General features: G+C 40.8%; 1 long non-coding RNA gene across 1 annotated transcript; it reads left to right on the forward strand.

The window, feature by feature from the left end:
* The first annotated feature begins 920 nt into the window (after nt 1–920).
* On the forward strand, nt 921–1,743 carry LOC134215568 (uncharacterized). The gene is made up of 3 exons (XR_009980224.1): nt 921–978; nt 1,122–1,189; nt 1,252–1,743. It is a non-coding gene; the product is annotated as an uncharacterized LOC134215568 (long non-coding RNA).
* Nucleotides 1,744–13,270: the final 11,527 nt, after the last annotated feature.

Consider the following 13,270-nt stretch of genomic DNA (forward strand, 5'->3'; position numbering starts at 1 on the left):
CTCATCGTGTTTTTCACTTTTTTCTTTTTTGAATTCCGATATGAGTTAAACTAGTATTAAGTACATTATAATTATGTTGTTTCAAATAAAAATAAATATAATAAAATCGTTTTTAGATAGGGACACGGCAGGTATTTCCGTCCATCGTCGTAGGGGCTAAAACCAACGAAAGCAACGTACATTTGCTAAAACTCCACTATAGCAGAACGTTTCTCCTGAGCTTACGATTTGGTACGTATGAGTTTTACAAAAAAGCGTCTCTTTTATTGGTTTTCGAGACTATGACGAACAGACGAAAATACCTGCCATGTCCCTACCTAAAATTTATATTAATGTTTTAAATCTATTTAGATATGATTATTTACTCGTTTGTGGCAAAAAATAATGGTAGTTTTGAGTCCCTTTGATGGTTTAAACATTCTCCATCCGAAGGAACAGCAACGATGTATCGTAATCGAGCTGTTCCACGTCACTGAAAGACAGCCCATGCATAGAATGAAGAAGCATCTGTTATCAGCTTGTCTCTATTTGGCGTTAAGGTGTATTTGTGCGCAGAATGTTTAAGTGTTCTCGCCACTCCATCACATGGACATTTTGTAACGTTGTCTGTATCTTGTTAGGGTCTGTAGGTAATATTCTTTGATTAACACAAATAAACTTTGAAATAAATAACTAAGTTGTAGTAGTAGTAAGTAGCACAATAAAATATTATTTCATGAACCATTCCCAATTAAGTTTAAATAACATTTTTATAAGTTCTCGGATTATGTAAAGATGGCATATGAATTTGAAAATAATAAACTGTGGACTCGTATAAATTTAAGTGTGTTAGTATTAATACTGACATTTTTTTTTATTTTTGTTGGACATTTACTGCAATGTCCATTGTCCATTCTTCTCGCGCATTTCTAAAATCCGTCGGCTAGAGTACAGAAGTTAGTCACCGTGGTTCCTAGCCTTTTCGTTTTTTAATTCAAGGTGTGTAATTGTAAAGATTAAAACTAAAGTATAATAGTAAATTAAAATTAAACGTGCCTAAAATAATTCTTTATTAATATAACTAGCGAAGTGAAGTGATTTAATACTAAGTATATCTTTTTGTGCTTTTCATATTTATTTAGTTCCGGTTTATGTATATACCACAAGTGGCGAAAACTCTGCTCTTGTGAGCTTTCCTTCTTTAAAAAAGGTAATAATGCTTTTTAAATTCATTTGAGAATATTATTTAATTCTTTTAACGTTGGACAATAGCGTCCAACAGGCGCTTTTTTGTTTGGACCTAGAGTCCGTGGATCTAGACATCCGCCATCTTGATTCGGCTCCCGCCCGCGTGGCGCGTTTTCTGCGGCGACAGCTCGTTCCGGCCCGCCAGTTTCTGGCAGACAAACGGGGTAGAGAAGACAGCCTCCGGCCGACCTGTGTGCGGTTTACGTACGACCGGGCAGCGTCCTGGAATCGCCGCCCTCCTCCCCCGCAACTATAGATCGGCCGTTGGTTTTTTCGAGCACACCCTAACGACGCTGGTGCCCAACATCTTGGTACCCCCCGGAGATAGGCCTAGTCCCGCCTCTGCGACGGCAGATCATCGCATGAATCTGCGAACCTCCGGTGAACCAGCAGTCGTCGTTTGCTAAAACCCTGCGCAGGTATGTCACTCATGGCCATGAACACACAACACACAACACATACACTGACACACAACTATGTTTAACGAAAAAAGAAACATAATATAATTAAAATGAATTTAAGCTAAACTTACCTTTCTACATTCATTTATGCTACCTGAGCCCTGTGGTATATTAGTTCGCCCAGGTTACGTTTTCTTTTCGGTCCACTTCGTTTCGTTTTGCGAATTGCTTCACTCTTTCGTTTTCGTCCGCTTCAGTTGGATTTCATTCAAAATCATAGCCATCGTTACAATTTCTCTCCAACCGTTCAAAACTCCCCGAGAATTAAACTCATGCTAAATTAGCTTAGTCGGGCAACGTAACATCACACGACCAGTGGCCCCCCCATCGTTGGGTGTGGCGCATAAGCCGCTGTGTTTCATAAAAATTCAAAGAGGCCCTTTTGAAACGGTTAAAATTTTCCGTTAGAACTGGCGTGAAAATTCCATTCAACATCCATTTCTTCATCACAAAGGTACACAACTGACAAAAAAAATCGTAATCGAGCTACCATACATCGTTGGTGAAATGGTACTATGCCCCTCTAGATAATAATTGAGGGGAGTGCTAGGCAAAAAGGCAAAGGCAAAAAGTGCTTGCCCCTCAAAGTTGGCGCCTAAGACAATGGTAATTAAATTTGACACATACGGTGTACGATTTTATAGAGTATTAACCTATTCGTAAATTTGCTGAACAGCACGTCAAAATGCTTGATTTTTTTTGGTAATTATCAAATTCTTGTTTATTATTTCAGGAATTGCTCACATGTGCTATACGGCTCCGCTCGAGCATGTCGAAGCATCATTTCAATTGCGTTACAAATAAACCGAAAGCCAGGAAACAATATTAAAATCTTAAGTTCGGCATCACCCGCAAAAGCTGTCCTTACGACTTTAATTCGACTGGGAATGGGTTGCCTTCGGATAGTATAGAGAAAAGACCGTTCGGTTGCGAGTTCAAGCTTATACTGTCTATATTGAATTATGTGCTTATACACTAGAGCAGAGCTTCCCAAACCTTTGGGTATGCGAACCACCTAGCAAAATTCTATATGTCTCGCGACCCACCTATGATATTAAGCATTAATTGAATCAGAATGTCATCTGTTTCGGCTTCTTCCACATAAAAAATATTCACGTTACCTTACATGTACAAACACAAAAAATGACGAATATGGCATTGTTTGTCAAAATGTTACTGTTTTTATTTTACTTGATTAAGGGGACAGCTTTTAGGCATAAATGTTTAAATAAAATAGCGTGGTTATGGATATTTAAAATAAAATGCGGTTTGAAATAATGTTCCTTAAAAAATGATCAAAAGGTTCAGCATTCAAGCTGCAATTATAATTTGTTCTGCGCGACCCACCAACAATCCGCTCGCCACCCCCACTGGGGGTCGGGACCCACAGTTTGGGAAACCATGCACTAGAGATTACCTGGAGTTCACTCTAAATGTTTATTAGTCTACACTCTAAATTTTTCATGTCACAGGATATATTTTGCTATTTGTGTGTGTCTCGTCATATTAGGAAATCTCTGCTCTCAGGTATTCGACAGATACAGTATCCGCATTATTAGTTGAAGATCTCTTCAGTTTCGTGATGGTCCTAAGATGGTCCGCCAAAGATGGTCCTAAGCACGCGTCTCTCGAATACTCAGAGTACTTGCAAGTCCTTCTCGAGTATTGTCCGTGTTTTCATGTCCGTAGAGGACTACCGGTCTTATTAACGTCTTGTACATGACACATTTGGTGCAGTGGTATTTTTTTTGACCGCTGTTTCTTCTGGAGCCGTAGTAGGTCCGACTTCCACAGATGAATAACCTTCGTTTTCACGACTAACATTATTATCAGCCGTTAGCAAGGATCCAAGGTAGACGAATTCCTCGACCACCTCGAAGGTATCCCCGTCTATCGTAACACTGCTTCCCAGGCGGGCCCTGTCGCGCTCGGTTCCGTCCACAAGCATGTACTTTGTCTTTGACGCATTCACCACCAGTCCAACTTTTGTTGCATCACATTTCAGGCGGGTGTACAGTTCTGCCATCTTTGCAAATGTTCGGCCGACAATGTCCATGCGAAACAAATAAATTGACTGGATCTTTTTTTTTTAATCTTTATCAGTGAGATTTTTAGCCCTAGGCTGGTTCACCTCAGCGAAAGTTTGTTGACTTAACCTGTTGAAAATCGTACCCCGGCTGTAACACTCGGCTCTCCGCATGTCATCTTCTACCGCAATATTGAACAACAGGCACGAAAGTCCATCACCTTGTCTTAGTCTCCGACGCGATTCGAACGAACTGGAGTGTTCGAACGAAATCTTCACACAGTTTTGCACACCATCCACCGTTGCTTGGATCAGTCTGGTAAGCTCCCCAGGGAAGCTGTTCTCCTCCATAATTTTCCATAGCTCTACGCGGTCTATATATAGACCGCTATGTACAGTCGTATGCCGCCTTGAAATCAATCAACAGATGGTGTGTTGGGATCTAATATTCACGGCATTTTTGAAAGATTTGCCGTAAAATAAAGATCTGGTCCGGCGTTGAGCGGCCGTCAACGAAGCCGGCTTGATAACCTCCCACGACCTCATTCACTAATGGTGAAAGACGACGGAAGATGTTCTGGGATATCACTTCGTACGCAGCATTAAGGATGGTGATCGCTCGAAAGTTCTCACACTCCAGCTTGTCGCCTTTCTTGTAGATGGGGCATATAACCCCTTCCTTCCACTCCTCCGGTAGCTGTTCGGTTTCCCAGATTCTGACTATCAGTTTGTGCAGGCAAGTGGCCAGCTTTTCCGGCCCATCTTGATAAGCTCAGCTCCGATACCATCCTTACCAGCTGCTTTTTTGGCCTTGAGGTGTTGGATGGTATCCTTAACTTCCTTCGAGGTGGTGGCTGGTTCGTCCGCTGAACTGACTTCGTCATCTCCTCCGCTGCCTTGACTTTCACCGCCTGTAGTCTCTGCGCCTTTTAAATGTTCCTCGTAGTGCTGCTTCCACCTTGTGATCACCACACGTTCGTCCGTCAAGATGCTCCCATCCTTATCCGCGGCTCGCGGCACGAAGATTTTGCGGGATGCGTTGAGCTTCTGATGATAATAAGGACGCTCGCGTGTTTCTTGAGAACGGCACAGCTGTTCCATCTCCTCGAACTCCGCTTCTTCTAGGCGGCGTTTCTTCTCCTGAAAAAGGCGGGTCTGCTGTCTCGGCTTAACGTTCCACGTTCTGCCGGATACTTTGCTGCAGCGCGACCACCCGCACTGCGTCCTACATACCCGACGTTGTTCTCCGCTGCGTCATTATTGGCTGCTTCAACTGTATTCCAGCAGTCCTCAAGAGGGGCCCCATCGAGCTCACCCTCTTCCGGCAACGCTGCCTCGAGATGCTGCGCGTATGCAGTGGCGACATCAGGTTGCTTCAGTCGCTCTAGGTCGTATCGCGGCGGTCGACGGTATCGAACATTGTTGATAACGGATATATTTGGGCGTAGTTTAACGTGGTCGATTTGCGATTCTGGCTGCAGTGGTGATCTCAAGGTGTACCGATACGGGAGGCTGTGCTGGAAGTAGGTGATGCGAATGTCCATATTCTTGGAGGCGGCGAAATCAATTAGTCGTATGCCGTTTTCGTTCGTCAGCCGGTAAGCGCTGAACTTCCCAATAGTCGGTCTAAACTCCTCCTCTTGGCCAACCTGAGCGTTCAAATCTCCTATGATGATTTTGACGTCGTGGCTTGTGCAGCTGTCGTACTCACGTTCCAGCTGCACGTAGAATGCTTCCGGAGTGTGGCATATGGGCGTTGATTATGCTAAAGTTGAACCGGCCTCTGATCCTCAACCTGCACATTCTTTCATTGATCGGCCACCAACCGATCACGCGCCTTTGTATATCGCCCATCACTATGAAAGCTGTTTCCAGCTCGTGTGTTGTCGCAGCTCTGGTAGATGGTATGATTACCTCTAAACGTTCGCACCATTGATCCCTTCCAACAAACCTCCTGCAGCGCTACGATGCCGAATCCACGGTCCTTGAGTACATCGGCGAGTATGCGTGTGCTCCAACGTGGGTTCGAGTCCCATCCAAGGGAACGTGGCTACCTCCAATACATTTTAAAATCATTATCTTCCACATAATGAACATATTTACATATGAGTTTTCATAACATTGTAAATTAATGTCCAAGTCGGGTTGTTTAACCTTCCACAACTCGCTTCAGTTTTCATAACACGAGAACTCGCCTGTTGTAAAAAGTGCAACTGGCTGAAAATCCCATATAATTTTATGCTCGTTGAGCATACACTTAGACTTGCCGGATCTGGCTGAAATTTTTACAGTAGCTTCTGGGAGCAAAAAACTTTATTTTCAGCGGATATACGTCTCGAAAAATGATTTTGATTTTTTTCATATAATTGTGAATGGTTTAGAAGAAAAGTTTATAATGGTTTTGAAGAAAAATGTTGATCTAGGACGAACTGTACAAAACGCCCATTTTCATGGACGTTCCAGATTTGCGGAAAGGTCGTCTGGTAGTCACCTGCCGCCACTGCAGAGTAAGAACTATAAATTAATACTAAGATCTTCGTCAGAAATGGCTTAGAAAAAAATGCGCCAATCTAGGATGAACTTTCCAAAATGACCATTTTAACGGATATTTAGGATTATTGGAAAGGCCGCCTGGTGGCCACCTACGGGCATAGGTGAGTGAGAGCTGCGAACTAACTCCAAGGCTATTGTCAGAATAATATAGAAAAAATCGCGCTATTTTAGGATAAATTGTTAATGAAATAAATAAATAATTCATTACTGGTCACTTTTCCCAGTGCACCTAAGCCTTTTATTTAGCTATATTTACCCGAGCCTTCTATCGAATCACTTTTATTATCTTCTCAAGTGATGGAGAACTATTTTTTTGAGGAATACATGGTGGTTTGGTGCAAATTGGTCAACTGACTAAAAAGATATCTCATTTTTACTCAATGTGTTGTACTTTTTACAACAATGCGAGTCCTGGAAGTTTGTATAGAAATTAGTATGGGAAAACGTACCTATATTTTTGTGTAAAATATCTTGGCTGTACATATGCACAGCACATGTTTCGAAATGGACAAATTGATATGAAATCTGCGAAAAAGAATCCACGTGTCTTGGAGGGACGACACGTGGATGGAATCCAAGACACGTGGATTCTTTTTCGCAAATTTCATATCAATTTGTCCATTTCGAAACATGTGCTGTGCATATGTACAGCCAAGATATTTTACACAAAAATATAGGTACGTTTTCCCATACTAATTTCTAGACAAACTTCCAACGCGATGCGAAAAGCGAGGAACAACCAATTGGGCTGTTTGAGACCCATAATGGTTTCGAAAAACCATTGATTTGAAAAAATACGAGAAAGGCACAAATGACCATGGCGCCCATGGCACTACAATAATCCAGATCAAATATTTTTCTCGTTTGTTGGAACAGTAAGAATAAACAAATGAATGATTCGAACATAATCACCCGATTTATATTTCACCCTCAGAAACTTTCCCAAAAGCTCCCACTCAAAAACATCTCATTTGTCTGCGTCCATATCATCATGCTCCTGTCTACAGGATACAAAAGAGTGAAACCCAAAAGTTGGTCCTACTGTGAAGCAAGCAAACAGAGGAAATGGATGGCCCCAACCGAAAACCATGGAATATCCAGTTTTGGAAAACTCTGCATAAAAGAAAATTGCCTTTCTATCTCATTCCATCTACACCTACACCAACGAAACACCCACGAATCTAGTGGGGGTTGGTTGGTTTTGAAACCTGAAGGCGAGAGTTTGCAGCAAAATGAAACGCTTTAAGGGGAAAGTGGGTGCATTATGCATGCTGTATGCGTACAAATTTCACAATTTGCGTGAGTTGACTTACCAACTGGACACAAGCGCGGTGAGCTTGCAGCAGTTGCTTCCAAATTATATGGAAACTATTGAAATGTTATTCAAACTTGCTTAAATGGACTTATGTTGGTTTTTCAATGCCAGGCACATAAGGATTTGTAACCTTTTTATTATGGGATTGATAAAATACCAATGAAGGGCTGTGAAACGTCTTTGGTTAAGGCGTATTGCCCAGGCACTTTTTGAAATCCATGTGATCTGTAATATTTTTATATGAGTACTCACGGGCAATGCATTTGCGACTTCATGGACTACCAAATAACACAAAGTTTGCATAATTATCATTGAAAAGTAAAAAGTTATCATGGAGTTGCCTAAGGGGGGGGGCACATCATACCCTAAACAGCGCGTGCTTCAATTGAGTGACCGCGCAATGCAGTGCAATACATACAGACCTTATCTCAAATTGTCAAGTTATTCCATTAATATGCGACAGTAGGCCTCCCAAGCCATCTATCAGAAATTTGGTTTTGAAGTAATCCCTTCGATGTCTCCCTAAGAGACCCCGATTCGAATCAAAATAACTAACATTTCTTCGTTAGAGCAATTTAAAAAAATCTGTTGTAGCTTTTCTATTTTATATATTTTAAAATTATTCCTAAACATTTATATCACTGTTATATATACTTTTCATATATCTGAACAGTAATTCCTTCAAATATTAAAAATGTCATAAATAAAAAGGAACGAAAAAAAATCCGTAAAAAACTACCGTCATCGGTAATATTGTTAACTGATCCCTTTGTAAAATAAAACGTCAAAAACGAATTTTACCGAGCCCCTCGGTTTTCTCCGAACTTTGTATATTTCTTACCATATTCTATAAATCATCTCACCAGTGTCGTTAAATTGTATACCTAGCTTTCAGTTAGCATTATTCTGACGTAATACCTGATGAAGTGATGAGACGCATTTTTTTCATAGAACTTCACGTGTTGGAAACAAATGACTGAACGAGCATAAACAATTATCTATTGAAACAAAATCAAGTGAAAGGGTCTGTTCAAATACTACGTAACGCAATAGGGGGTGGGGGTTGTTTTATTTTTGTTACGATTTGTTACGCAAAATATAGAGGGTGGGGGTTCTTCGAGAAATTGCTACGCGTAACAATAGAGAAAAAATATTTAAATTTTTAATAATAATTTATTGTATCGTGGTTCAAATTCTACCAAAAACAAGATTTTATCAAAAAAAAATTGTTACGCGTTACACATAGGTGTGGGGGTGGTTCGAAATGTTGTTACATATTGTTACGAGGGGGTGGGTTTTTTTTTAAAAACAACGTTTTTCGCGTTACGTAATATTTGAACAGACCCAAATATAAAAAAAATTGATTGCGGTTGTATGTGGAAGGTTAATAAACTGTTAATTTTATTGTAAAACCAACATGAAAACATAGCTTTTATTATTATATTTTTAGCATTTCCTCCACGAAAAAGATTTTTTGACGTGGAATCTATTCGTTGTAAGGGCGTTACGCCCTAGAAAACTTGGCAGTGGATCTCGTATCAACGAGTTTCGAGTGACGGTGTTTCCGGTGGATATTTTTCTGAGCCGAGACCATCTTAAAAAAAGTTTATACAAAGAAACAAAAAAGTGTACCTATGAATGGTTGGAAAAATTAAAAGTATTTCATTTCGTTGGCATTTTCATTTTACTTTTTATAACCGAAATAGCGAAATACAAAGCGCACGGTATTTTTAAAGTACAGAATAACCGTTAGAAAATATTGAGGATTTGGTAAAATTGCTATTTTACATTTGAATTACCGGAATTCTCGTTAACATTATGCCGAGTGCTTCGAAAAGGTTGCCGAACATCTCAGTTTAATTTTACATTCCATCAAATAGTAATCGGTTGTCGATATGGTTCACCGAGGCGACTATCGATAGCTCAGCTGTTGAGAAACCTGTAATCTGATAACCGATCTCGGTGATATACATTAAGTATGTAGGAGGTGATAAGAGATACTCTTTTTTCCTACTTTTTGCCAAAATTCCCCTATGAAATAATATAACACAATGATTCTGAGCAAAAAAATGGTGTAGTAATAATACTAAAATTGATATTTGACAATGATATTATCAATATACAGAATATTCATATATTTCATTAAACATATTGAATTATAGGAGTTATAAAAGCCTAAAATCTCATTTTTTTTTATGCGAAATAGAATAATTTTTTTTTATGGGCGTATCACAGAAGAGATTGAGGGCTTATTCGGAAAGGAGTTTTCCAGCAAATTCAGTGAGTAATGTTTTATAGACGTGGGAGACTTCTGTATGTAGTTATTGAGTTCGTTTTGCCTTAATGTGCCATACATCACAATTTTACATATTTTCCGTTACTTTTATCTTTCAAATATTGGACTAAAGTTGCGTTCTCCTCTTTAATATAGATTCATAGAAATGCACTATACACTATTATGTGAATTTACACTGTACACTGTTTGTCATAATGACATTTATTTGTCAAGTCAGCCTGATATCCATGTCAATTTCTAATCAGTCTGATAGATGTCCGGAAAACTTGACAAATATTTGCCATTATGACAAACAGTGGATTACGGGCATAAATCCCGAAAATCGCGTAAAAAAAGACGCGTATAAAAGCAATCCCAGTGTCCATGGAAATAAGTTATTCGAGGCTTAACGCTTCCACTAAATACACGCGATGCGATTGTATCGCTTGGCGACTGCGATTCAGTCGTCGTTGGTATATGGAAGCGTAAATGGAACATTATCTGCAGCAACCCAATGATAGAATCGTTGCGACTAGTTGTCGTCGTCGCGGCGATGAAATCGCTTAGATCTGGGGAAGCCTTAAAACTCGTAGAGTCACTTCGAAACGCACCCTATTTCCATTCCATATTCAACCAGTCTGACTAAATTTGCATAAATCTCAGCTAAATCGCTTTCTATGCTGCTGTAGCGCTGCTAGACGTAAACAATTATTTCAATTCCACTCAATTTAAAGCTGTTAACGCATAAACTTTTCCTACGCCAGCCAATAACTGGCGACGCTGTTCTTTGCGTGCTCGCCTCAACTCTACCCCAATCCCCATTGATCGCCATCCTCAACCAGTGCTCCGTCGATATCACCTACTCTCCCTTCTTCCACACCACGCACCACAACTACGGGCGTTGAATTCATACTCCGTTGGTTCCGGGTGGGTGGGCGAAGTTGATTGCGAACGAGTTTTTGCCTCTCTCCCCATACGGCTGGGGGCCGAGTAGTGTCGCGGTAGAACGATGCGAGCGAGTGAAGGAGGACTGACGGCTACCGTACATTCTGTTTCATTCTATCACATTCGGTTGGATGCCTTTCTCGACTGACAAATTTCCAAGCAAAGTACATATAGAGCACTGAGGAGCTAGAACAGCAGGGACCGACGACGTTGGTGGAGTGTGTTTGCTGATTGTGTGTATGTGATCAGTGGAAAACGATGGTCAGAGTCGAATATAGGATCAAACAAATGTAGGTATGTCGTATTCCATGGCGGTTGATCAACGAAGTCTAGATGACAATTCTGGATCTCATTGTTGAATTTTAATTAAACATATCTTCTCTATACATAAAAATAGGTTCACATGTCCTTAGGCAATATAACTCACAAACGGATGGACAAATGGAACGGATGGAAACAAATTGCCATTATCACCATTCGGGTGTCTTGTTGATAGTTGGATGGCAACTTTTTGTTTCAAATTTGGTATTTTTTGTTTGAGTTTTTTAGAAAATCAAAAATTCAAAGTAGTCCCCGGAGTCAAAAGAAGCCCCGCATGATGGTACTACGTTCTGAAGAAAACCATCAAGCTCGAACTGAAATAGATCTAGAGGGCGACGCTGCAATGGACTCAAGACAATTAGAATGCAAAATAATACAACTCTAGCAAGGTCGGGTATGCTAAACATGAATTAAAATGTAGTGCCATGCAACAAAATTACAAGATTTGTGATCATTTTTCAAGGCTCTCATAGATGTGGAAAATTCATCTGCAATGCAAATAGCACGTGCTATCAAAGCACAATCCACCACGTGGCGGCAGAATTTTCAAAAATATCGAAGTAGCTTTTTTTTCTTAGGCGACTATCCTGGCGTTCATATTTTGGTCATAATATACAGGGGATGTCCAAAATAACTGGGATAGGCAAATTTTTAGGGCATAATTAGATGTGTTGTAAATATGTCAAATATTATCCGATTTGGACAATTCATTTAGCATTAGCATTAGCATTAGCATTGTTACGGTGTAATTCGTAGATTGGACACTAGTGATACTCATGTTTTACTTTTGAGATCCTTATCTAGAATGCTATCAGAAATCAAGAAGAGGAGTGGTCCTTGATTCCAGTCTTAAACAAAAATAACAAAAGCATGAGGATTACTACTCCTGGCCACGCCCATCTTCACCGTAACTAGGGAGACGAAGGAAGTGTTGATGTAGTACTTACTTAACGAGAGGCCACCGACTTAGCGACACCCTCATAAGTACCACGGAGTTGGATAATGAGGAAGGTAATCGTTGGGTCAGGATTTGCCTGTAGCTGGCAATGTAACCGTGGTAGATCTTACCCCGTAACACACCACGCAAAGGTGTCTACCCAGCATTACGGGTCTATCCGATTTGGACAATTCAGGGATGCCTGAACTAGAAATTTAATGTAGTTTCACCATATGTTCATGGAACCGACTATGGCCATCGGATACCGGAGATATTCCGGGTTTTTCGAAGGTAGGTTCAGATCCGTAAATTTGTGGTGGGTATTAAGATAAGTGGTGGTTAGAAACAGAATAATATTAGTAACCACAAATAAAGTAGGGCTCTTTCTGATTGGAACCATATGTTGAAATTCGAAATCGGACCAGCATCAAGTGAGATATGGCCATTTGTTTAGAATCGGTGCCGATCGGGAGTTTTAAAAGGGACCAGGCCAAAAATTCATTTGAATCAAGCTTTTTGACCGATCTTCCATTATGATTACATTCCAGAAGTCTTCTGTCACGTCTATAATGAAAAACCAAACAAAAACACGGATTCTGAAGTCGCTGGGGTGCCCCCGGGGAACCCGTAGAGGGGACATTTCAGTTTTGGCACCAAAGCTAGCCATTCGACGGTTCATTTTTCATGGTTTTCTACCAGGAAGCGAGGTATGAGTATAAAATGGACAATTGATGGCTTTGACCGCTTCCGGGACCTACAGATTGTCCCCGGGGAACCCGTAGAAGGGGACATTCCAGTTTTAGCGCCAAAACTGGTCATTCGACGGTTCGTTTTTCATGGTTTTCCATCAGGAAGCGAGGTAAGCGTATTAAATGGACAATTGACGGCTTTGACCGCTTCCGGGACCTACGGATTGTCCCCGGGGAACCCGTACAAGAAGACATTCCAGTTTTAGTACCAAAACTGATCATTCGACGGTTCGTTTTTCATGGTTTTCTATCAGGAAGCGAGGTATGAGTGTAAAATGGACAATTGACGGCTTTGACCGCTTCCGGGACCTACGGATTTGTCCCCGAAGAACCGTCGAATGACCAGTTTTGGCGCTTAAACTGGAATGTCCTCTCCTACAGGATCCCCCGGGTACAATCCGTAGGTCCCGGAAGCGGTCGATGCCGTCAATGGTCCATTTCATACTCATACCTCACTTCCT

Source organism: Armigeres subalbatus, chromosome 2, assembly GCF_024139115.2.
Source record: "Armigeres subalbatus isolate Guangzhou_Male chromosome 2, GZ_Asu_2, whole genome shotgun sequence".
Classification (NCBI taxonomy): Eukaryota; Metazoa; Arthropoda; class Insecta; order Diptera; family Culicidae; genus Armigeres; species Armigeres subalbatus.